The following is a 24,550-nucleotide window of genomic DNA, read 5'->3' as shown; positions in this document are numbered from 1 at the left end:
ACAAGCTGTGTCTTGATGCATTTTCTGTCCTTGTGTCATCAGTAAGCTTTCCTTGAGCTTCCACTGAAACCAGCTGTACTGCTGGGAGTATGAGCACTTTTAAATGTTGGCAAGCAAAGATCTTCTGTAGGGTTCACTGTTCTGGAGCATTTTTGTTGGTCAGGAAATAGGAGAATTATACATTACTTATGCATGTGTGCTAGGTTTGATTCTGGGACTGGGGAAGCCCTCTTCTGCTAATTTATTAGATGTTAAAAGCTAGGAGGACTCATGTTGGCACTTCTGTATTTGTTGGCACAATATATGCTACGTGAGAATTAGTACCCAAAGGCTATGGCAGGTGATAAATTTCCAATATCACTTTTATTGGGAGGAAGCAAATCACTTTACTATGTTATTTTCTGAACGTTCACTGTACAAAAGATGATACACAAGGTCAGTCTAGCTAGACAGGTTGAACACACTTTGGGAGCACCTCAGAAGTGAGTGTTGCATTATGAGATAATTAAGAAACTCTAGGTCAGAGATAACAATTTAAATAAAATAATGCACGTTGGGTTTTGTGTTTATATATAAAATGAAAAATAACTTTACAACTGGTGTCATGACTGCATTTTAAGAAGAAACTTTCAGAAACAAATTTTCTTCTGGTGTTCATTTATTTACATTCTTGTCTAGTTTGTATCTTTCACCAGAAAATCTTTTCAAAGAAGAAACTGAAGAAGAATTGGAGCATCTGAAAACAGCAAAAACTACCTTAAAAAGCTTTAAGGATTCATTCTTTAATTGCAGAAACAGATCTGCAATCCTAAGAGTTACTTAGGATTTACCTGTTACTTAGTTACTTACCTGTGACTAGGAATTTAAACCACGGGATTTCACATCTGAGATGTTGTTTTCCAGATTTGATATGTTCCTCAAATGCTTATTGAAGGTTGAGGCATTACTTACTATCTATGTTGTTGGATAAATACAGTATCTGAGACATGTGGGCTCTTCTCAGTTATGCAGACAGTAACACTCAGTTTTCTAGTATCTGGAACATAAAATTACAGTGCATAGGGAAGAGTTCAGAGTGTTGAATAGGATTAGAATGTTGCATGCTGTGCAAGGAACAGACTAGTATTAGCATTAAGAAAAATTACAAAAGTGTTTCCTAAGTCCAACCCTTCACAGGGTTTTGAATGTTACTTTAATAAAGTGCTACTCTTCATATGCAGCCCATGGCTAGGACTTTCTCCTGAGCACAGCACCTGCCTCTAAGAACTAAGGCATCATCTATTTATAGCTAGAAAATATGTAGTGTTTTAGGCTAGTCCCTGGTTAAGACAGAATACTCTTCACCTCCCTTTCTAAATCTGTGCCAATAAGCAAGGGAAGATGAAAAATCTGAAGTCAGAAAAGGAGTGTAGAATATTTTTCTAATATTATGGTTAGTCATAAAATGTGTAGGATAGGAGCAGCCATAGTTTCTGGTTCCTGCTCTTGGGGCTTTTTTTTATTCTTTATTGCAATTGGAAGTAGTTGTAGTAGGAGTCTAGACTGACTGCTGATTAGAACTAGAGAATTATAGAATAATTTGGGTTGGAAAGGAACTTTAAAGGTCACCTAGTTCAGTTCCCCTGCAGTTCCCTGTCCAGAGATATCTTCAACTAGATCCAGTTGCTCAGAGCCCTATCCAACCTGGCCTTGAATGTTTCTGGGCAGAGGGCATCCACAACTTCTTTGGGCAACCTGTGTCAGTGTCTCACCACCCTCATTTTTAAAAATACTTCTTTCTAAAATTCAGTCTAAACCTACCCTCTTTTAGTTTAAAACCATTATACCTTGTCCTATAGCAACAGGCCTTGCTAAAAAGTTTGTCCCCATCTTTCTTATAAGCCCCCTTTAAGTACTGAAAGTCTGCAATAATGTGTCCCCAGAGCCTTCTCTTGTCCAGCTTGAAGAATCCCAACTCTCACAGCCTTTCCTTGTAGGAGAGGTACTCCATCCCTCTAATCATCTTTGTGGCCCTTCTTCGGACCCATACCCTTCTGGGAAGTGGGAGATTCACTTTTGGAATCTGAGCTGGAAAATTATTTACTTTAGCTCTGCAATTATTTAGGTAGTGTGTCGTTCCATCCCATCCCTTTAAAAGACTATCAGAGAGAAAGAAATCAAATCTTACGGTGTCTGACTGTGCCCACCAGAGTGATCTGTGAAAGGGATTTGAGGTGAACATGTTGGCTCTTGGGTGTCCGTCATCAGAAAGACAAAATGAGGTGCAGGCCATCAGTAGTCTGCTTGGGGAACCTGCGACTGGTTCGTTCCTAGGTGTTGCTCATTTCTAAACACACAAGGAAACAGTTATTTTCATACCTTTGGGGCATAAAACAATTACTTCATTTGAGTGAGATCAGAGAGCACAGAAATTAATTTGGCACGCCTTACAAAAGAAGTTAAAGCAGGTTCAATTTTACTCCTCTGGGAAAGGTTTAATTTTCATAGCAACATTTTCTGTTATTATAATAAATCATGTGTTTACACATGAAAGTATGTGTTTAGGAGTGCTTGCTCTTTTTCATCTAAGGTTTTTTTTTAACTTAATCTGATGAAATTGAAATGGAGTTAAGTGTGTACGTTCTATGGGACAATTCATTTCCACTTGGGTTTTAATCCTATAAGTGACTCAACCAGGATAAAGCCTTGCTGGAATTACCTGTTGCTCTTCCTCCTTTTTTTTTTTCATATTAATTATTTAAGATGGCACGGATTTTAACTGCTCCTTCTGCCAAACCAGAAGGGTATTCTAGCTAGAACAGCTGGGACCAGTTCATCACTGTGTGGGTGTAACCCAACCTGTGTATTCTACACCCTCTGTGTCATTTCCCAGAAACTGTTAGCAACAGACCATTTGCAGCAGCTGCCCAGAGCACTCCTGACCTCTCAGGCTATAAGCTGGGTGTTAAGAGGCCTGTGAGATAGGAGGATGTTCCTGTCCTCACACCCACAACTCACAATCACCCACTATGGAACTCCCCACCCTGGAGGAGGTACTGGGCATTCCTGCCTGAACCAGAGGGTATATAATCTTGGAGTCTTGGGACTTCTGGTACCACTTGTGGGATCCAGAGGAGGACCAGAACCTTGACTGGACTGCGACCACCACTCTTGACCAGACTGCGACCATCACTTGTACCAACAGATTTTTTCCTCTCCTTTTACTTTTGGACTCAGGGGACCATGTGGGGCTCAGCATGGGAGCCAACAAACAACATTCTGTTCATGCCCCAGAGTGCCAGGTTATACATCTGGGTTTTTGTGGACTAAAACCAATTGTTCATCTGTATAATTGTATTTATTGTATTATTTTTATTAAATTGTTATTCTGACTTATAATCTCTTTTGAGTTGGGTTCATTTCCTATGCCGGTTTACCTTTAAACCAGCACAAAGGTAAAAGGTCAAATGGCAAAAACCATCTCAAACATAGGTTTGTTACTGGCTTTGTTTGTAGAGGTTAATTAATTTTTATTCATTTAATCTAGGGAATTTTCATTAATAAGTTGGAATTTCAAAAGCTGAAAAAGTTGGACTTTGGTGAGCTCAAGGGGAAAATTTAAAGTGAACAAGTCTGCAGAAGGAAGAATAGTTTCTGGAAAGCTCTTCAGCAAGAGAGTATACAATCCTTCAAATTACAATAACATGACAATACTGCAAAGAATTTGAGTGAATAAACTAAATTTAAGTGAGTAAAATGATTTTAGATAAAGTGAAACAAAATACTCCACCAATATTGCCCAAAATTTCTTTAAAAAAATTTATTATTCCCATATAATATACAGAACTGATAGTTCTGTAACGTTTTTTCCTGAGTGTTAGGATGTAATTTATATGCAGTTCTGGTGTAAATGCAAAATAAGTTGATTTCATTTAAAAGAGAGAGAAGGTTTTTAAAATGTTGCTTTATAGCAATGTCTTGCAATAAATCCTCACAAGTCTATGGGACCAGATGAGATCTATCCTAGGATGATGAGGGAGCTGGTGGGAGAGCTTGCCAAGCCTCTCTCCATTTACCAACAGTCCTGACTCACTGGGGAGGTCCCAGATGGTTGGAAGTTGGCAAATGTCACATCGATCCACATAAAGGGCTTCAAGGAGGACCTGGGAAACTACAGGCCCGTCAGCCTGACCTCAGTGCCTGGCAAGGTTATGGAGCAGATCATCCTAAGTGCAATCACACGGCACCTACAGGATGGACAAGGGATCAGACCCAGCCAGCACGGGTTTAGGAAGGGCAGGTCCTGTCTGACCAACCTGATCTCCTTTTATGATCAGGTGACCCGCCTGATGGATGAGGGGAAGGCTGTGGATGTGTCTACCTGGAGTTCAGCAAAGCCTTTGACACCATCTCCCACAGCATTCTCCTGAAAAAGCTGCAGCCCATGGCTTGGACAGGGGCACCCTGTGCTGGGTTAGGAACTGGCTGGAGGGCCGGGCCCAGAGAGTGGTGGTGAACGGGGCTGCATCCAGTTGGCAGCCGGTCACTAGTGGTGTCCCCCAGGGATCAGTGTTGGGCCCAGTTCTGTTTAATATCTTTGTTGATGATCTGGATGAGGGGATTGAGTGTACCATCAGCAAATTTGCAGATGACACCAAGTTGAGGGGGCATGTTGATCTGCTGGAAGGCAGGAGGGCTCTGCAGAGGGACCTGGACAAGCTGGAGAGATGGTCTGATTCCAACAGGATGAGGTCCAACAAGGCCAAGTGCCGGGTCCTCCACTTTGGCCACAACAACCCCATTCGGCGCTACAGGCTGGGAACAGCTGCTGAAGAGCAGCCAGGCAGAAAGAGATCTGGGAGTTTGGATTGACAGGAGGCTGAACATGAGCCAGCAGTGTGCCCAGGTGGCCAAGAGGGCCAATGGCATCCTGGCCTGGATCAGGAACAGTGTGGCCAGCAGGACCAGGGAAGTGATTCTTCCCCTGTACTCAGCACTGGTGAGGCCACACCTTGAGTACTGTGTCCAGTTCTGGGCTCCTCAGTTCAGGAAGGATATTGAGGTGCTGGAGCAGGTCCAGAGAAGAGCAACGAGGCTGGTGAAGGGACTGGAGCACAAGTCCTATGAGGAGAGGCTGAGGGAGCTGGGGTTGTTTAGCCTGGAGAAGAGGAGGCTCAGGGGAGACCTCGTCACTCTCTACAACTCCCTGAAAGGAGGTTGTAGCCAGGTGGGGGTTGGTCTCTTCTCCCAGGCAGCCAGCAGTAGGACAAGCGGGCACTGTCTTAAGCTGTGCCGGGGGAGGTTTAGATTGAATATTAGGAAGAAATTTTTTACAGAGAGAGTAATCAGACATTGGAATGGGCTACCTAGGGAAGGGGTGGATTCTCCATCCCTGGAGGTTTTTAAGATGAGACTGGATGTGGCACTTAGTGCCATGGTCTAGTAACCACGGCAGTATTGGATCAAGGGTTGGACTTGATGATCTCAGAAGTCTTTTCCAACCTGGTTGATTCTATGATTCTATGAATAGGTAAAATAATTCCTAACAGTGTGCTCACCAATAGTCATGTATGCCTCCCTGATAAAAAAGAATATTTATTACTGTTCCTTTTGTAGACACTTTTTTTGTTGTTTTTATTTTCAAAATCTTGGTGTTAATTCACGGCTATAAGTATCTGTGAACTTGGAAAATTTTGTTTTCTGAAGGATTTAATCCACTTTTAACATAAATTCAAATACAGAATTATTATGTAGTTGGCTGGCTAGAGCACTTGGCTGGCAGGAGAGCAGTCAAATTCTGTCTCTTCTTCCTTTTTACCCTGCAGCTTTATCGAGCAGGGCACCATCTTTGGGAGCAGGGAGATATTGATAAAATTCCTTTTGAAGTGAGGAGTCTGGTGAAGCCGGGTCTGCCCCCTGGCAGGTGTGTGCCCCAGCCCCAGGTGCAGATGTAATGGATGCCCTGCGATGACTGTTCTTTGCTATCCTGATCCAGAAAGGGATTCTGCTAGCTGTATCCCTGCCATTTCCCCGTGCTCCTGGCACCTGTGTACCCACAAGCTTTCTGGATTTGTCCAGATGCAGAAAATTAGCAGATAGGCTCAGCCTTCCTGTGGGTATAAACTTTGCTGGCCTTTAGGAGCATGGACCTGCTGTGTCACAATTTTGGCAGCGTGTTAAGGAAAGAGAGTGCTGCATGTGTGAGGAACACATATTTTGGATACGGTATTATTTAAACAGGGGAATTTTCTGAAACAGACCCAAATATTAAAGTTGTTGAAATAATAAATAACAAATAAAAATAATTAATAATAATAAATGTAAATAAATAATATCAAAACAATAATCAATATAATGAAATACATAGATAATACTTATTAGCAAATTATCAGCAGAGTATAGAGATTTACTGTCCCATTAGATGGGGTAGGAATTATATTCTCCATGTACACATACTAATTTTTCTTGCAAATATAGGCCTTAATCTACATAACTAAAAACCCAGAGGCATGGTCATAAACTAAATAAATGGCATGTGTTTATTTCATGTGGAAGCCTTGGAAAGTTTAGTCTTTGGACTAAAATCCTGGTTCTGCTTTCAAATCCATAGCAAGCTTCCCATCTCTTAAGGTCAGGACTCATTATGCTGTACTTCTAAATTTCATCACTCCTGATAAAATCCCTTACAAGTCACAGTAAATTCCTGCTAATCCCTGCACAAAGCTACAAAGCTACCGCAGAAAGGAAAAGTGAGTGGCAGCAGTGACCTATTGCTGCCTTTTTACTCCCTCCTGAGGCAGCAGGATACTCTGAAGCATCCTTTGCTGTGGGAGATGTAGTTTCAAGACACCCCTTCTCTGGTGCGTGTGTATAGTTTGCCTGGGTTTGCCTGTATCTCTATGGGGGATTCCCCGCACACTCAGTATATAAACATAAACATAAACATGGTGAGATACATGAATAACAGTTTTAAGCTACTAGGTAAAGTACGGCAATTACCATATTTGTTCAGATGTAGACTGTGAGAAGGTTTGAACTGATCCATTTTTTGAGGGGAGAAGTCCTTCCTTAGTGACTGACTGACTTAGGACAAAAACAGCCTTTCTAGCACGCTTCTGAATGAGCATTCTGCATTGTAAGTTTGCTTAATTAACACCTTATGTCTGAGTAAAGCACAGTCGGTGAGTACAATTTTTCAAGTTTGAGCCACTCTCTCTCATGCATGCAGTGTTAGTGTTGACAGCAAAAGTGCAGGTGAAATACCAAGCACCTATTACTGTGCTGGTTTTACTGTCATCGCTAAAACATTTATTTTCCAGGTTCTTCAGAAACTATTTGCCTTTGGGTTTGACCATATTAATCAGGAGCTTTATCAAACAATAACTGTCATCTTCCAGCTAATTTATTTGTCAGAAGCTTCAAGGTTCATGCTGTTAAGTGTATGATATATGAATAGTGTCCACATATTTCCAAGAAACAAGTTTTACATGCTTCTGGGTAGGCAGGTATGTGTTTGGTTAAAATGTGAATGGAATTGCCTGGAAACCAGAACAGAACAATGTTCTGGTTTGTGGTGTGACTGGGGGGAGTCTGGTCCCAAAGAGGATCAAAAGATGCTTAGCTTTCAGGGCACAAATGTGGGCTTCTCAGACTTACTGTCTTAACTGGATTCTTGATGAGTTAAATATATGTATTTTTAAAAGGGTATCACACTCAGTCACAGAACTAAATCTAAATTTCTTCAAGAAGGGCAATCCTGTCTTCGGAAGTTCATCCTGTCTTAAATTTCGTGTATATATGTGTGGGCTTACAGCATGTTTGAAACAAACAAACAAACAAAATGCATGTGTAGTTGGGGGGTGGAAGTGTTAGAAAGGGAGAAGATTCTTAAATAAACAAGTTAATTTGATATGCCTATCCAAAGATGCTGGATTTTATTTAAATGTCCACCTTGGCTACTGGTACTTCTGTTTGTTTATTTACTTATTTTTCAATTAATTGGCTTGCAACAGAAAAGAGATGCAGACAAGCTGCAAAGAAAAAAAAAATCTCAGATATGATTAACATACTTAGCAAAGTAACAAGTGTAGCTTTACATGTACATGTTACATGTTGCTGTTTGTGTTGCTCATGGAATAAAGCAGGAGTTGATGGAACTTTCCCTCTAGAGCCAGCATGAGCTTGCATTAATATGCACCTCTATTCGCTGCTCTGGTATTATTTTTCCTAAGTCCTCATCTGTTCAGGGACAGAGGTGAGCTATGTGTTTAGCACTAACATGTACCACCTAATAGATTTTCCTCCCATTGTAAAGACATGTATTTTATACTTTTTTTTCCCCTAACATTACAGGAGTTTGGAGTTATAATGAATTTAAAGCCAAAATCCTGGATCTTGGCAGATGTTTTGCCTTGGTTCTTTGTGTAGGATTTCTTAACCGTTCTAGTTTAGAATTCATGTTCAAAGTCAGTACACATACACTTAAAACTGTTAATTTATTATTAGGAGAACAGTTTTATGCATTGCTTAAATTATACTTTAGTTAAGCTATTTGTAAATTGAATGCCTTGGAACACTGACTTACAGTATTTCAGCTGGGAATCAAACTGTTCTATGATTCTATGCTCACTTTAATGATGATCTGAACAATACAGGTTCTTTCCAGAAGTTAACTCATAGCTGAGGCCAGATCTAAAATGTAATTCAAAGAAACAGAGATTTTCAGCTCACTAACATCCTGGATTTTGCACTTGTCTGCATGAGGCACAGAGTACCCATGGATGACAGATATGTCCAGGCTCTCATCCAGTGTAGCATATAGTTAGCCTGGGTAGTCGAAGCATTTTTTTACAGTGGTATGTTTTATTCTAAACCAGGACTAATTAAAATGTAAGATAGGAAATAACTTATTAAAAACAGTTCTTCAAAATATGATTTAGGAGTTGTCATATGTAGACCATGAGTAAATGAAGTCGTGCTTTTAAGAAAGAGGTAAGTATGTAAATGTTCAAATGGGTGGTTCTCCTGAAAGGCATAAGGAGAAATCTCCCATTTCAATCACCCTTGATGAGTCCTCTAGTGGAGTATTGTGCTGAGTATAAGCATTGCACTTCAGGAAAGAGGATCTGTTGATAGTCATTGGGGTTGAAGAGGAAAAGAGAGAACAGGCATAAATCTTCAAATACATGAAAGACTTCTGCATAAAGGAAGGAAATAGTCTATTCTCTACATCCAGAACATAATGAACTTAATTTAAAGTGCATAAAGTTCAAGTCTGGTGACTGGGAAAACCACTTTATGCCAAGCATAATGAATTGCTGGAACAGATTTCTAAGGGAGGTGACAGGCACTTCATTACTGAAAAATCTTTCAGGGAGGGCTAGAAAAACCTCTCTTGCAAACGGCATAGGTATAGCAAACCTCATCTTGGGGCAGGGAGGTAGAATAATTACACTTGAATTCCCTTTTAGACATACATTTTTAAGACAGTGTATACATCACACTCAAACTGTGGTAAAGTATTGCAAATTAATTGTGGCAGTAATAATGAATATTTAGCTACTAATTTTGAGTAAATTAATTTTCCTTAGGTTGCCACTTTTGCAATCAAATAAGTGTCTTGCATTTAATGTTTACCCTGTTTCTTTCCAAACTTATTTTCTCATTGATTACTTCTACTCTTTACAAAGGCAGACAGCTTATCTTAACTTTAAACATGACAGTGAGAATGGAAGGCAACTTATCCTTAGAGAAATGATTTCTGCTTGCCACTTTTTTTGTAATCTTTTACAGCAGTAGGCTTTTTCTTCCTCCAGAAAACATTAACTTACAATTAAGACTTTGAATTTGTATGAGACTTAAAGGGGAAGAAGATAGTTACTTATGAGAGAGGATATATCTGGAAAAAAAGTGAGAAAACACACAAGTTAGACAAATGCAGGGTAGGATTTCACATAAGAATTGGACTCTGATCCTTGTGGGTCCCTTCCAACTTAAAGTATTCTGTGATTTCGAAAGTATCTAGAGTGTGGGGTATATGCCTGGATCTGGAAAGCCTAGTTCCATATTTCCTAGGATCTGAGCTAATCTGTCATTCTTTAGCATTCTAAAATTCATCTGTTGTGCACAATTTAAGAGTGTATTTGAAAATATGTGGTCTATTGATTAGCACATGACACATGCCAACAGTATAACTTGGTATGGTTCCAATCCTTGTACTTCAGAAACATTTTGGATGAGATTTCAAGTTAAGAGTTACAGAAAGAGAACTCCAATGCTTACTTTGCTGTTTGGGAATTTGGAATTTTTTTTCTTTTTATTTTCTTTTCAAACTTTTAACCATCTTGGAAGCTTTCTAAAAAAACCTGTCATTGTGGAGATATTTAGCCCAAATTGCAGTATTTCACTGAAAATATTTGGTGAGAAACTGGATAACTGCAGATGTGTATGTGATGAACACATTAAAAAGGTATTGAACATTGCAAAAATAAAATATTATTTTCTTGTAGGTTCATAATGGCTTAATTTCTATTCTGATAAGTGAGGGGAGAGAATTAAATAATTAACAAAAATATGCCAGTTACTATGGGAAACCTTAAAAGGTCTAAAGAATTGGAGGAACGAATACAGGCATTTTGGTCTGACTTCTCATGGGACTACATAAACAGTGTTATTGCTTTATAGGGTCAAGACCTTCAAAGATACTTATGGGGGACCTAGTCATCCAAGTTATTTGAAAATTATGCCACATCCCGCCCTCTTGTCCTGATCCTTCAGCAAACATGCTTTTAGTTGGGAGCACAAAGGATGGAAATTCCTGTGAGAGGTTTAGACACACGTAAATTAAATTATTGAGTAATAACAGTTCCAACTGTTGAAAACTGACATAGCTAATAACATGCAAGGGGGACATGGCCATCTTTTTCCCCCAAGTTTTAATTTTGTCTCATGTTCTCACTTCTTGCTTTATGCATCTTTTCCACTCTAGTTCAACTTAGTAAAACTATGGATAGCTTAAAAATGGACACAGGACTTCATCTAAAAATGAAAAATATGGGCGGCTAAAACTTTTCACAAGAATTTGTTCATAAGTTGCTATCAATAAAAGAAAAAAATTGATTAGGTATGGGGTTTTTTCCTTGCCAATTCTTAGAAAGTCCAGAAACCTTTATTTCACAGAAATATATGGAGGAGTTGAAATCCCTTGACCAATACAAAGATCAGACCTACTGTAAACAGACTGTTGAGGTGGATGAAATTTGTTGGTTTAATTTAGACCAAAATCTAATTAAGCCTAATCCTCAAAACAACCTCCTGACTGTGAATTTTGATCCAAAGTTATGTACTTATAATTGCAACTAAATCTGTAGCTGATGTTTGTCTTTGACTTCATATTCAAAAAATGGCAATAATGTTCTAGGGTATGAATAAATCTTAATAGCTTAAGTTCTTAGTTATTTTTGTAGACTCATACAATCATTCAGGTTGGAAAAGACCTCTAAGACCATGAAGTCCAACAGAGAACTGTAGAATCATTTAGCTTGGAAAAGACCATCAAGTCCAAGGACTAACCCTGCACGGCCAAGTCCACCACTAAGCCGTGTCCCCAAGTGCCACATCTACACACCTTTTAAATACCTCCAGGGATGGTGACTCCACCACTTCCCTGGGCAGCCTGTTTCAGTGCTTGGTTCTAATTCTAATGCTATTTGAGATTAGCTGAATATTTATCTCTTGGTTCCTGTGCTTCCACCTTGGGGCCATGCTGAAGTGTCTAAATCTGCACATAGTGGAAGCGTAATCTCTTAGACAAGTAAGGGATCATCTATTAAACTGGCAGTGAGAATTATATGTAGTCCATGTAAAGTTCAGGTTTGAATAACTTGAAAAGGATTCAGTTAACTTTATGTTCATATAACGAAATATAAACCCAAAATAGGAACAGATGAGTGAACGACAGTTCTTCTGTTAATAGATCCCTGGGAAAAGGGATGGAATTCCAGTCTTTCATCTGCATGTAAATTTGACCAATTGGTATTACTGTCTCACTGAAATAACAAAATTTTTGTTTGATGCCTAAAATGTTATTGACAACATGTTTGATCTGTCTGAAATCAGGCAGGCAATAATGGATAGAGTGGCAAATGTTACCAACAAAGTCCTGGGGTACAGAAGATCTCTTGGCCATGCATCTCTCTGGCTGGAGAACAAGTCTGAGTTTATGAAGCAATTCCTTCTCTGTGGTCATGGTTTAGCATGGTTTATCCACAAAGATACCTCTTACTGACAAAGTCTCTCAACAGCTTCACACTATTAAAGTTTTTGAAGAGCAGACAATAAAGCAATTAGTCTTAGTAACTGGCTATTTAGTGGGGGGTAGGGGGCAGGCATGGAGGAGTATAGGTATTTACTATCCTGTAGGGTTAATTCTCCATTGTAGCACTTGCCACCTCTGGAAATCAGGCCCAGACAGTCTTAAAATGATTTAGTAAAACTATATTTGTTTTATTTTATAAATAACTATTTTTATTTGTATAACAGTGTAAGTAGGGCTTACTACATTTTTATTCACCACAGTAAGGAAAGTTTTCTCTATCATCATACCTGTCTCTCTTTGGTAATCTAACTGAATTAGAAGAATTTATAAAAGTGACAGATGCTGGACTCCAAAGAGAGGTGACCAAGAGAGATTATTATATGCTGGTAGCAATCATGGGCCATCTCCTGGCTATGAAAGAGAGGCAGACAACTGCTGACAAACTCTTTGAACCTTTAAAAGAGATGACTGCACTACTAGAAAGCTGTGGACAGAAGATGACAGGTGACATTTGTGCCCAGTTGGAGGTACTGTAGCAAAAATAATATTTCATATTTACCTATGTGTATATTATCCTATAATAGCAGTATTTATTCTCAGGGATGTAAATAATTACATTCTCCTTGTTTCTTCTCAACTGCCAGCAATAAAACCAGGTAGTTTTTCTTTTGTTTTTAAAAAACTTGTTTTATGTGAATGATGGAAAATCAGTTCAAAAAGAGATGCTACATTTTGTTCTGATGAGGTCCACAGTTATTTTTTGCTATTTTCTTTTCTTAATAATGACCAAATCATGTTCACATTGATAAGCATCCTTCCAGAATCTGAACGATATAGGAGGAACTCCAGTGAGTGTATTTCCTATGTTGCTTTGCCATCCATAACACAGTTATCAGTAGTTTGGGACTCTGTTCATATATAAATACAAAAGGTAGGATTTGATCATTGTCATGTGGTGCTGTCTTACAGACATCCTTGACCACTTGTTTCTCTATATATTCTGTCCCACACCCATTCCAGTTATAATTATTTTGACTGCCAAGCAAAATTTGAGGGAATTACATGAATTAAGCAAAACTCAGTGGTAAGAATTGGTGGGAAAGCACTACAGCTGTAGTGGTTTCTACTGACACTAAAAGAAGAGCTTTTTAAGCTATGGCTTCCAAAGTAGCACCTGCATATGAGAGACCCTTATTTGGTCTGTTTTGGGAGATGCACTACACCATAAATACTGTTAAATAGAATTGGGCAGAATCAATTGGATAGCAATTAAACTAATGTTTTTCATCAAATAATCTAATTATTCAAAATTATAACTCCTCCCCAGTTTCAGTGAGCTTCCTGTCCACAGTGGAATTTCTATTTCTGAGTTGATCTGGTCTAGTATTTTTTAGTAAGATTTTTGACATGTTCGTTAAACTGGTTTTTTACTTAATCTGAAGTGATTTGAATTCAAGCTTCTCTTTCTTGTATTTTTCATATGAACAAAAACCACCTGTCAAGGTATTTTTTTCATCCTGTTGGAATTTTTTTCACATGGCTTACTGAATGTTTTTTCTAGACATCCTGGGGAGAATGAGAAAGGTATTTCCAGGTCATCTTAATATACTTGAAAATGTGTTAAAGCAGGAGGAGTAGAACTCTCTGTTTTACTGCGTGGAAGATAATTTAAATGAAGTTTTATGTGATTATACATAAAATAACTACTTTCATCAAGTTCGAGTAGTTTATAATTACCAATGATCCATAAAATCAATTCTTTTACAGTTGACAAAGGTTCTAGTACAAGCTATGGCATAGAGTATACTTGTGGTTAAATAATTTATCCACTGTAATTTCTTATTCATAAGCACGTATTGGAGTATCCTTACTGTTAATATACAGATTTTACTGATGTATTTCTGTCATGTGTGGTATTTTTTGCTTTAAGAAAATGTTACTCTGTTAAATAGGAATTACCTGAAGAATTGAATATCCTTAGGAAGAGAGCTGTGTCGGCCAAGTACAAACTAACTCCTCTTCAGGCATCTGATGTTGCAGTTAATCAGAAGAAAATGCACTTTACTTGATGTACACTGAATTGCGGGGTCAGTCTTTTTTGTCTCATTTTTTTTAAATAAGAACATGTTCAGTGACAAGTGTCATTACCTGTGCTTTATCGAGGAAGCAGATGGAATTCAGAGAAAGATTTAAAATGGAAGTTCCCTTTAAGTTTGATGTAGAAAATCCATATGCTCATCTCAATAAGGTGATGAGTAATCTCAGAAAAACGTATTTGCTTGTAATTTTTCGGTATGATATTTAATGATATTTCAATGTACACATTAAAATATTTGTGGTTTGTGTGGGTTTTTTTGGGGGGGTAACAGGGGTTTGGGGAGTTGTTTGTTTTGAAGGGCTTTTTCAGTTTACTGTTTTATGGGGTTTTTTTGTTTGTTGGTTGGTTGGTTTGGGGATTTTTTTCAAGAAGCTGGTATAATTCTAATGCCACCAAATTCAGGTTTCTTGTTTCTCTTCTCATATTGCATATGCTTCCTAAAACTTTAAAAAGTCAGAATACTTTCTCATGTTCCTTCCTAAAGTCGACTATTTAGTGGATCTTTTTTAAAACAGCATGAAGGGACTTTGTAAACATTTATACAACTTTAAGAAGTGGTTTAATAAGTTCAGAGATTTATTACAAGAGTATAAATTAACTACTTTCTATGCAGTTTTTCTTTTATGCTTCAAATACAAAGTCCTTTTTATGCTTTTGGGCGCTTTCAGGGGCAATGCAAATACAACTTTTTATAACCTCTCTGCAATAATTCTCTCAGCTTTTCTTATTGAATCATATATACAGGATCTATAGATTTCACTGACAAGTTTACCTAAGCTCAGTGTACTCTACAACTGTATTTTGAGTGCTCTTTTCCTCTTCAAGGCAAATCAAGAGCTTGAGATACTGGAAAGAGAAATGTTACTAATGCAGGAATCTACCTGCAAAACTATTTGAAGTAACTATTCCAGGCTACAAGCACATGAAACCATGTTGAAAAGCGCAGTCTCTCAAGAAAGTTTGGGATATTCACGTTGATATTAATAGAAGATTTTCGTATTGATATTAATATTTTTCTTAAAATTATTTACAAATTTAGAATATATTTTAGTGTTATACTTTTAATTTGATCTTAGAAGTGTTACAGTTTTGATTGAAAAAACAAGTTTAAAATGCAGAAGATTTTAATATTCCTTTTGTTTTTGAAATAATAGTTGCTATGTTTTAGGATATCCAGAGTAAAAGTATCTGTTCTCAAGTCAATCAATTTCAAAATATGCCCAAAACAAAACAAACTTCGTATTTTCATTTAGAGATTTCTTAATACCAATAACTTGCTTGCATAATTAAAACAACTGAGTAAAAATTCAGAAATCCAGAAAATTGCACTTAAGAACTGAGGACTGTACATTGAAAAGCCCTACAAAGTTAGAAACAGGAGTCCAGAAAATTCAGTGTGCAGAACTGTATTGGAAATCAGTCTATAAAGTTCTGTTTCCCTCAACAAATTGCTTTTCATAGACAAGGTTAAAAATATAGTATCAGATACTGAGGAAAACATGAAACTGGTAAAATGCTTGGCCTTTGGGTTGAATTTTCAGAAGATGGATTATTATATGTGCTTTCTAGGTAGTGATGGTATAGGTCTGGAAAAAATTAAGGTCCAAGAGCTATTGCTGTGTGATGGGCTTTTCCCTGCATCAGTTTATCTGTTATGTACCAGAAGCTCTTCTTTACCAAATGTTGTTGATGCTGTTATCTGTACTTTCTGTTTCAGAGCAGCATTGATGATTGGACTAAAACCCAGTGGAGAGAGATTAATGTGGAACAGATGGATGTGCAGCTCAGAAGGTTTGCCAAGGCAGGTTCCATAGCTGTCTATTTCAGCAATTTATCTGTCTCAGTGCCACCCCTTTCTCATTCTTCCCACCCACTTTGATGTTGCAATGGATTTATTACTCATGCCCAAAACTGAATTTTCTGGAACATGCTTTGTTTTGGGGGTTTTCCTCTAAAACTTTGTTCTTCCAAATGAGTTTCCACTTCCTGTGGAGGTACATGATAAAACCATGCTGTCACTTCTCTGAGCTGAGGTAGTACGTGAAAGAATAAAGAGTTTGGGGGTTTATGGCAGACCTCACCTGTTGACAGTCATTTTTAGACACAGATGGAATTTGCGGAGGTTTATCTGCTCGGCTCACAGACATAGCTCTAGAGTCTTGGGAGCTGCAGGAAAGGTACTCGTTTTTAAAGGGAGGACACTTTCTTTGCTTTAAGTATTTGTAATGCTTTGTTGACAGCAGCCCTGCAGAAGACAATTCTCATGGGACAAGGGAAGTATGAAGCAAAAATAACAACAAAGGCCCCCCAGACTATTTGCAGGACACTAGAGGAATAACTGTGGTTCACAGACAGTATAGTAGTTGAGTATAACGTCTTGAACCTAAGGGGTATAAAGTTTCTTGTTTACACATTTGTTTAATTCAGAAATAAATAAGCTTAATTTCATGCCCAATTATTAGTGCTTTAAGAGAAAAATCAGACTTCATGGTAGATGTCTTGGCTTTTATTGCTTCAGAATTGTGGACTCTGCCTAGCCAGTTCTGATACTGGGGGTTGTCATGCTGTGATAGGTGTGGTAAAAGCAAAGAGAGGATTGAGATAACTGCATTCTCCTTCTGCTTTTGCATCATTCCCTGTGGCACATATGCCAGGTCTTGGAACACAAAAGATGCTGTTCACTGCCTGTGAGCTGATCACTTATGTCATGTTCATCATGCTCCAGTGGGTATATGAGTCTCCCTTACTCCTCTGAGCAGTGGTTTCAAATGTATTAATTTATGTATAATTTTATCTGCGGCTAAATAATTAATAAGAAAACTATACTTAAATTATGAGGGCTATGTTAAACTAAAAGGCTCTGATCCAATTGGAATAATAAAATCACTGTGTAAATATGGTGTTAATACAGTTCCATTACTTTAAACGACATACTGGAAAGTATATTTCTGGTCTTTGACTTACCTGCCACATAAACTGATAAGCCAAATAAAATCTTCCTTAGTCTTGTGCTAACTACAACTTTCACACATATCTGCACACGCTTTCTTTTTCTAGGCCCTTTTTAGGCACTGGAAGGTGCTATAAGGTGTCCTTGGAGCCTTCTCTTGTCCAACCTGAACAACCCCAACTCTCTTAGCCCTCTGATCATCTTCATGGCTCTTCTCTGGACTTATTCCAACAAGTGCACATCATTCTTATGTTGGGGGCACCAGAGTAGGACACATAATTCCAGGAAGAGTCTCACAAGAGCAGAGGAGAGGTGGAGAATCACTTCTCGACCTGCTGGCCACTCTGCTTTTGATGCAGTCCAGGACATGGTGCAAAGAATGAGTTCACAGGGAGACTGTTGACCTGACAGAAGATAGAAAAGAAAAAAGGAAAAAGAAAAAAATGAGGGGTGCCAGAAGGGAAGCAATGTATACATTTAACCCAATTGTTGATCAGGTAGCTGGAACACCAAAGAAGGTTCTATGAACCAAAAAAAAAAAGTTATTTCAGTTTCTCAAAAAGAATCCCACTGGTTTTGGTTCCTAAGCTATAACATGCATCAGTTGTTGGTTTTCAAAATTCGAATAAATTTTTTTTAATCATTTTGAGAAAAAAATTTGAAGACTGATTTCCAAATGTTTTAATTTTTTTTCATTTTTAAAATAAAAAGAACTATAAAGCTGAAAGCACAAGAGAGTGAGTGTAACATAATGTTTCTATTCTATTTCCATATACCAGTAATTTATCACTTACAGTTTTAATAAAAGAACATTTAAAATTATTTTAAATGCAGAAAGCTCCTAAACAGGATTAGCACAGAAAATTTGTGATTTTTTTTTTTTTTTTTAGCAAAAATAATGAGGAAAGGATTGACTGTCATCTTTTCAAATCACAGATAAAATGTTTAGGGTTTTTTTTAATTGCTATCTTACAAAGTAGTAACAAAATACAAGAAATGCCCTATCACTCCCCAAGGTTTCTAGTCTGCAAATACTGTGTCTGTAGCTTACATCAAATTCAATGCAGCTGTGGAAACAAACTTGCCTTTTAATGTTAATATGTACAATATATCACAGTACAGGACAAAACAAAAAAACCCCACAGTAACAGCATCAAGAAATATTTCACCTAGGCCTATTAACTTCACATTTTTGGTGCAAATCTGAAAGTATATCCAATATCTAGAGTGCGTATAATTTATTTTGTTGTGTTTTTTAGTTAGATACCATTTGAACATGTCGTTATACGCTTATGTCTGACTTTTCTTGATCGTGGACTTATTTTGCTCTCTGCTGTCTCTTTGCTGTACAGGTCAGGCTTTTAGTATGGGAAGATACTACCTTGTCCAACCTTCTGAGACTCCAACTTCAGAAAAGTAGAAAATGAAGTCCAAAGTGTAGTTGTCAATGCTGTGCAAGAGTTGAGTACTGAAAAAGAGAGAGATGCACATTTTTTTCTTCTATTTTTTTGCAGAATAGTATGTAACAAACTATTTGTCTGATTAGGTTTTTTTCCAAGCAGTTAATGATAGAAGTGAATATTTTCATATGACTTACCTAGGGATCAAAATTCACAGCCTAGAGAAATGAACTTCTTGTCTGGTGTAGTTTACCATCACTGTGAATTAAATATAATTTAATTAAAGGTACCAATTTGAAATGTGATATATATAGAGAGACATGGATGTTATTATTACTCTTCTTATTCCCAGATTTTGGCAGAAATCTGCCAAACATGGACAGCCGTTGAATTTTTTTATGAAGAGCATCAGAGGAAATAAAATCCTTTATTGAAGTCAGATGAATAGCTGCTTGAAACTTTAGATAACAATCAGGTAAGGATTTAATTAATAGCAATACCATTAGTGTATCAATATTACTCACTCCTTTCTTTATACTTTTATTTAAAACTTTTTTCCTGAATCATTATTGCAGAGAGTTATATTTTCTTCAGGTGTTAGTAGTGAGAATTTACATGTATGCTATGTAACTGCATGTGTTAAAAAAAATTGCTGTTTCCATGTAGGAGTTAAACAAAATCACAGCTTTCTAAGCTTGTATTTTCTTCTATTTTTTTTTTAATCCTTTAATAATATGCTGTGCATTTTCATTATTTAAAGATATCTTATGTTGTGATATACAATAACAGTTACCGGAGAATTTGTTAATATCTTACTAGCTCTAGTTCCTCTGTTCGATAAATTATTTTGATTAGTACAGTTTTTTCTCTTTTTATTTTTCAAGTTTCAGCTGCAAATAATTCTGAAAAGTAAATATGTGGTATATTTCACTGAACAAGTGAAAGGTTGGCAAAATAAACATGGCAGATTCTGTCATTTTCATTTGGATGGTAGTTCAACGCTCATGGTCTTTTCTAGAAAGTATTTTCACTGGCTCTGAAAACATCAGAAGCTAGCTGCCTTGAAGATGCAAACAAATTTGATGAGATCAACAGAGACTTCAAAGTTAGTAGAGTTATTAGTTTCTATTAATTTATATCTTGCATTTGAATTCTTTAGAATATTTCCTAAGTAATACCATATTGACTGTTAATTTGAGTATTTCTTTCATAGACTTGTTTCTAACCCACTGAATTAACATTATTATGAGGGTCTCAGGCTTACTTGGGAGAATATCAGAAGTGGATTTTGCATTTTTATTATTAAAATCAAAGTAATTATTTGCCTTATTTTCCTTTTGCATGGACTGGCAGTTGCTGGTGACATGATTTGAGACAAAGTTCTGGAGGTCATTCCTTGACATATCTTTAATATCTTCTTTTATTTACTCATTGTTAGTTTTTTAACCTCTTGGAATCACACAGAGATATAATACTTCTGAGCTGCAGAAATCTCTTCTGCTGAACTCCATGTCATTTAGGACAGTGATGATTAAAATACAAGTTTATGCTCTGTTATTTAATGTTGGCAAAGTTAAGTACAGGAATCAACCTTAACATTTGAACTTGACACAAAACATTGTGCCTTAAGTGTTCATTCTGACCAAAAAAAGTCACTGAACCCTTCAATAGTAAAGATTTTGCATTGTCAATATACCTGTAATTCAATCCACATATGCCAGGGAAAGTTCTCATCATGGGCAATTCTGTAAAGCTAATATATTATAATGTTCTATAGGGAAGCTCTATGTTTGAAATTTTAAATATATTTCTAGTCACTTAAAGCTGCAGTTTAAAAATGTGGACAGCAGCATGTCTTACTGTAAAAGTATATTTATTCACTTCTTGTGTCAATACAAACGTATTCATACATCAAAGATAAAATATGCATCTTGAAAAAAGTGGCTACTTTGCACTCACATTCAACTGGTTCTTTTCTGCTGCTTTCTTTGTTGTTTTGTGTTGTTGGGTTTGGGGTTTTTTTTCATTTATCTGCACCTAACTGCCCTGTTGAGTAGGAACTTTTTTTCTTGTCCCTTACTTGCTGAGGCTGGACTCTTTGGAAGGTCAAAGAGGATTTTGCCCCTAGCCAGACTTACCTTTTTAGGAACTTTTCTGGCAAAATTCCCTTCTCTTGGGTTCCTTGGTCTTAATTATTACAAGATGATATTGCCTTTCATTTTCTGGAAAGGAAACGTATAAGGTTTGCCACCTTCTCTGTTCCTTACAGTTGTGTTCATTGTTATAACTTTAAATTAAAAGTGGATTGTGTTATTCTGTTATACTGTTTGGTCTGATTTTTACCTTAACTGGGAGGGAATTTTTGGCTTATTTTTTTAGGATGATAAAAGACACGTATGGTTAAAATCTCTGTCATATTTTCAGACTTTCTCTTTGTGAAAAAGCTTTGTCTGCATACGAAGAAACCAAGCACGTCTTTTCCTTGCTTCTATTTTGTTTTTTCAGCGGATTTGGTAGACATCCTTTCAAAAGGAACACAGCCAAAACAGGTGAGCCTCTTTGTGTATGAATGTACTTCATTTTGTCTACAGAAAGACAAGTTGTCCAGCTAACTGCATGAGGTGACAGTATCATAGAACTGCACCTTTGTTACTGAGCATTAATTTACTTTGCAAACAGGAACACTTTGCCTAAGGAAGGTAGTAAACATTTTTTTCTCCCAGCTAGGACAAGTAGAAGGTATTCAGCAAAGAGAAATGAGAGACGTGTTACAGGTCCTAGGCTGTCTTTGCTGAAAATTTAGTCAGTGAAAGTTGCATTTATTTAGATTTTTGGATTGTAGGTTTGCAGGAATTAGAAATGGAAAAGGTCAGTGAGATCATCAAATCTATTCTCCTTCTAGCACAGATTGATCAAATTTCAGGCATACTATGTGTAGTGATGATAAGTAAGACTGAAAGATCTATGGTATCTGTTAGGCTGTTGACTATTGTACGAGGAATGTTTTTGTAACCGTCCTTCTGTGTTCCTCCTGTGAACAATAATCTGCTGGGTTTTGTGATGCTTTGAGAACAATTTATATAAAAGCACAGGCACTTTGATGTATTTCAGGAGCTTCATACTATGTTATCTACATGGCAGGTGATACTCCTGGCCTCAGTTACTATCCAGCCACAGCCATCAATTCTCAATGCTACAGTTTTTAGTGTGCCTCAGGCTAAGCCTTTTTTTGAAGGGCTGTGACATTCAACAGAAGAACTGATACTTTCCAAGAGGATGAAGGACTTGTGAGGCTCGAACACGGAGCCTTTTCAAACATGATGGTAGACTCTCACAGATTCTTCATGTAACTAAATCTCAGCGATTTTTTTCACCCACATATAAGAGCAGCCAAACAAATCTTCTGTTCTAGTTGTCAGGAACAGAGTATGCTGGTGTATCGACAGTGATCTTCAAAGTCCACGGTCTTTGGGGAGATATCTAGTTACACAAGTCATTTCGACCTCAATAGGTAATTTGGGATATAAGCACTAGCCATAATTAATAACAATTTCAAGACTTCTCGGTTTTATATTGAGATATCTTTGTCCTTCAGACTGTTCTGACAACTGAAAGTCAGAAGAGTAGTGTGATTAACTCCATTCACTGATTTATCTGTGACCATTTTGCTCCAGCTTTTCCCATAAAAACCTTTTGTGTAGTAATCATACAACACTCAGATAGTCATCCAGTTTAACAGAAGTATGCATTAGTGTCATTGACACAAACCTAAGGTAAATGGCTTCCTTATACATCTTCTATTTTTGGGTGTGGGTAGCCCATCATCTTACCATACTTTTTGGCAGAGTTGCTGATCATAAATTTCAAGAGAATACAGAGGAATCTATAAATGCTGCCCTTGGGCACAGAAAAGGATTATATTCTGTTTCATGACAAATGTAGAGCCAGGTGTGTTGAATTATGTGAAACCTCCCTCATGGATTTTGCCCTCTTTGGGATGCTACTTTTAAAAATGTAAATTTTGAAAAAATAATGATAAATAAACAAATAATAATAAAACCAGAACATTTTGTTACCCAAAGCTGCGTGATTTACTAAAAATTTAATACATTGTCTATCTACCTCTTGTACATAAGGTGTTTTTTAAAAGAAGTGTAGAGAGCTTACTGTTTTGATGCAACGAAAAAGAAAAAAAGGTACTAAAAGTCACAGAACTGATCAAGATTATGGTTAAATGTTGCATTTCTCATACTTCCTGTCTTCTACCCTTTTTATTTCATCTTTTTTTATATAGTTTCACATCCCCTCCTATCTTATCCTTTAGCACACACCTCTCCAGACCTCCAGTGCTCTCACACGTCCCCTATCATCTGAACAGGGTTTCAGCTGGTTTTGAGCCTTATATTTGCTGATTGGCCAGCCAGTATTTGTGCTAACTGTGTAGTGGTAGGTCAGAGAGAACAGATCAGCAACTTCTGAGACAATAACTTATTGTTCTCAGAACAGTACTGAATGCATAAGCATTCACATTGCATAAAATCAATGTTGCTTGTGGTTCTAATGATTGATTGTCTCAGCAGGGAGGCCTCAGACTGAATGGACAAATATATGCAGCTTGCCTCTTAGGGATAGTTTCTCCAAGATACAGCTACATTTGAGTACATAGAGACATAGGAAAGACTGTATTGTCTGGGCTTACTCTGTGTCTGTGAACACAAAAACTTCAGACTTTCATATTTGGAGCTCTAAGACATTATGTCTGGGTGTTCCAGTCAAGTGGATATGTAAAACAAAGCAATGTCTATCATCTCGTCTAAATCCTAATGCAGAGGCAATAACAGAGAAAATGGAGGGAAAAAGTCTGCTTTTGTTTCAAGTTAGTAAAAACTTTAATGTAAAGAAAATCCTTTGTAAAGATTAATGAGATTAGCTTCCTTTCTTTTTAGTATCAAATGTACCATTTATGCATGCTTGGGTTTTTTGCTTCAAAGGTAGAGTCTTGGTTGCAACACCTTGAGGAAACTGCACACAAACCGGTACATCTCTGCGTCATGGAGGCAATACTGGCTTATGAAGAGAAGCAGAGAGAACAGAGTCTGGTGCATATCTCTGTGAAGATTAAAACCACAGAATTTACAATTCAACTTCATGCTCATCGTCTTATCCATCCATTCCTCCTACCCTGCCTAGCTGACCTTTTGCAGTAATTTTGCTCACCTGGATTGTCATTGTTTTAGGGGTGGTTCAAATGTCTGTTTTAACCAGGATTTCTTCTGGCATCTCAGGTTTAATACCAGCAAATTTGTACATACAAGCCAGTTTTTGTGGTGATCTAGTTCATGATGTAGGCAGAACTAATTTCTAGTAGCAATAATGGTAGATGTTGCTGAGGTCCATCTGAGGTTTTAGATGGTTATCTAAATCTTTCAGGTCACTTGGAGAAATGCTCTTATTTACCATGCTGCTTTGAGAACTTTCCTTGGATGATCATCAAAAAATCATGGCCATTTGCACTGTAGACATTCATGCCAGAGATGTATTAGCAAGCCTTTGAGCTCAGGTGGTGTGTATTTGAATCATCTATATTTTCCATGCACAGTTTATTCTGCCTTCAGTAATTCACACTGTGTTTTTCTCTCCTTTTAGAGGCACACATGCATCTCTAGAGCAAGTCACTCCTCTCCTATAGTGACTCTTTATAAGTGCATACAGTTGAAACTTTCAATGTTTATTTAAACCAAAGTGCTCACTCTATGTGTAACTTTGTTTAGGTAAACCTAAGGTGGCTGGCATATGCTGTTGGTTTG

General features: G+C 37.3%; 1 protein-coding gene and 1 pseudogene across 1 annotated transcript in view; one reads left to right on the top strand and one right to left on the bottom strand.

Annotated features, from left to right (window-relative positions):
- Positions 1 to 24,550, bottom strand: part of CDCA7L (cell division cycle associated 7 like) — a 147,705-nt gene that overhangs the window by 13,718 nt on the left and 109,437 nt on the right. The gene's annotated exons all lie outside the window — the stretch shown is intronic.
- The window catches only part of LOC127470447 (dynein axonemal heavy chain 11-like), a 46,328-nt pseudogene that overhangs the window by 10,838 nt on the left and 10,940 nt on the right, over positions 1 to 24,550 (top strand).

This window comes from Manacus candei, unplaced genomic scaffold (assembly GCF_025592945.1).
Source record: "Manacus candei isolate 608988 ecotype Guabito, Panama unplaced genomic scaffold, ASM2559294v1 h1tg000021l, whole genome shotgun sequence".
NCBI lineage: Eukaryota > Metazoa > Chordata > Aves > Passeriformes > Pipridae > Manacus > Manacus candei.
Note: the sequence above shows the minus strand (reverse complement) of the source record. Positions and strands in the feature narration are given on the sequence as shown.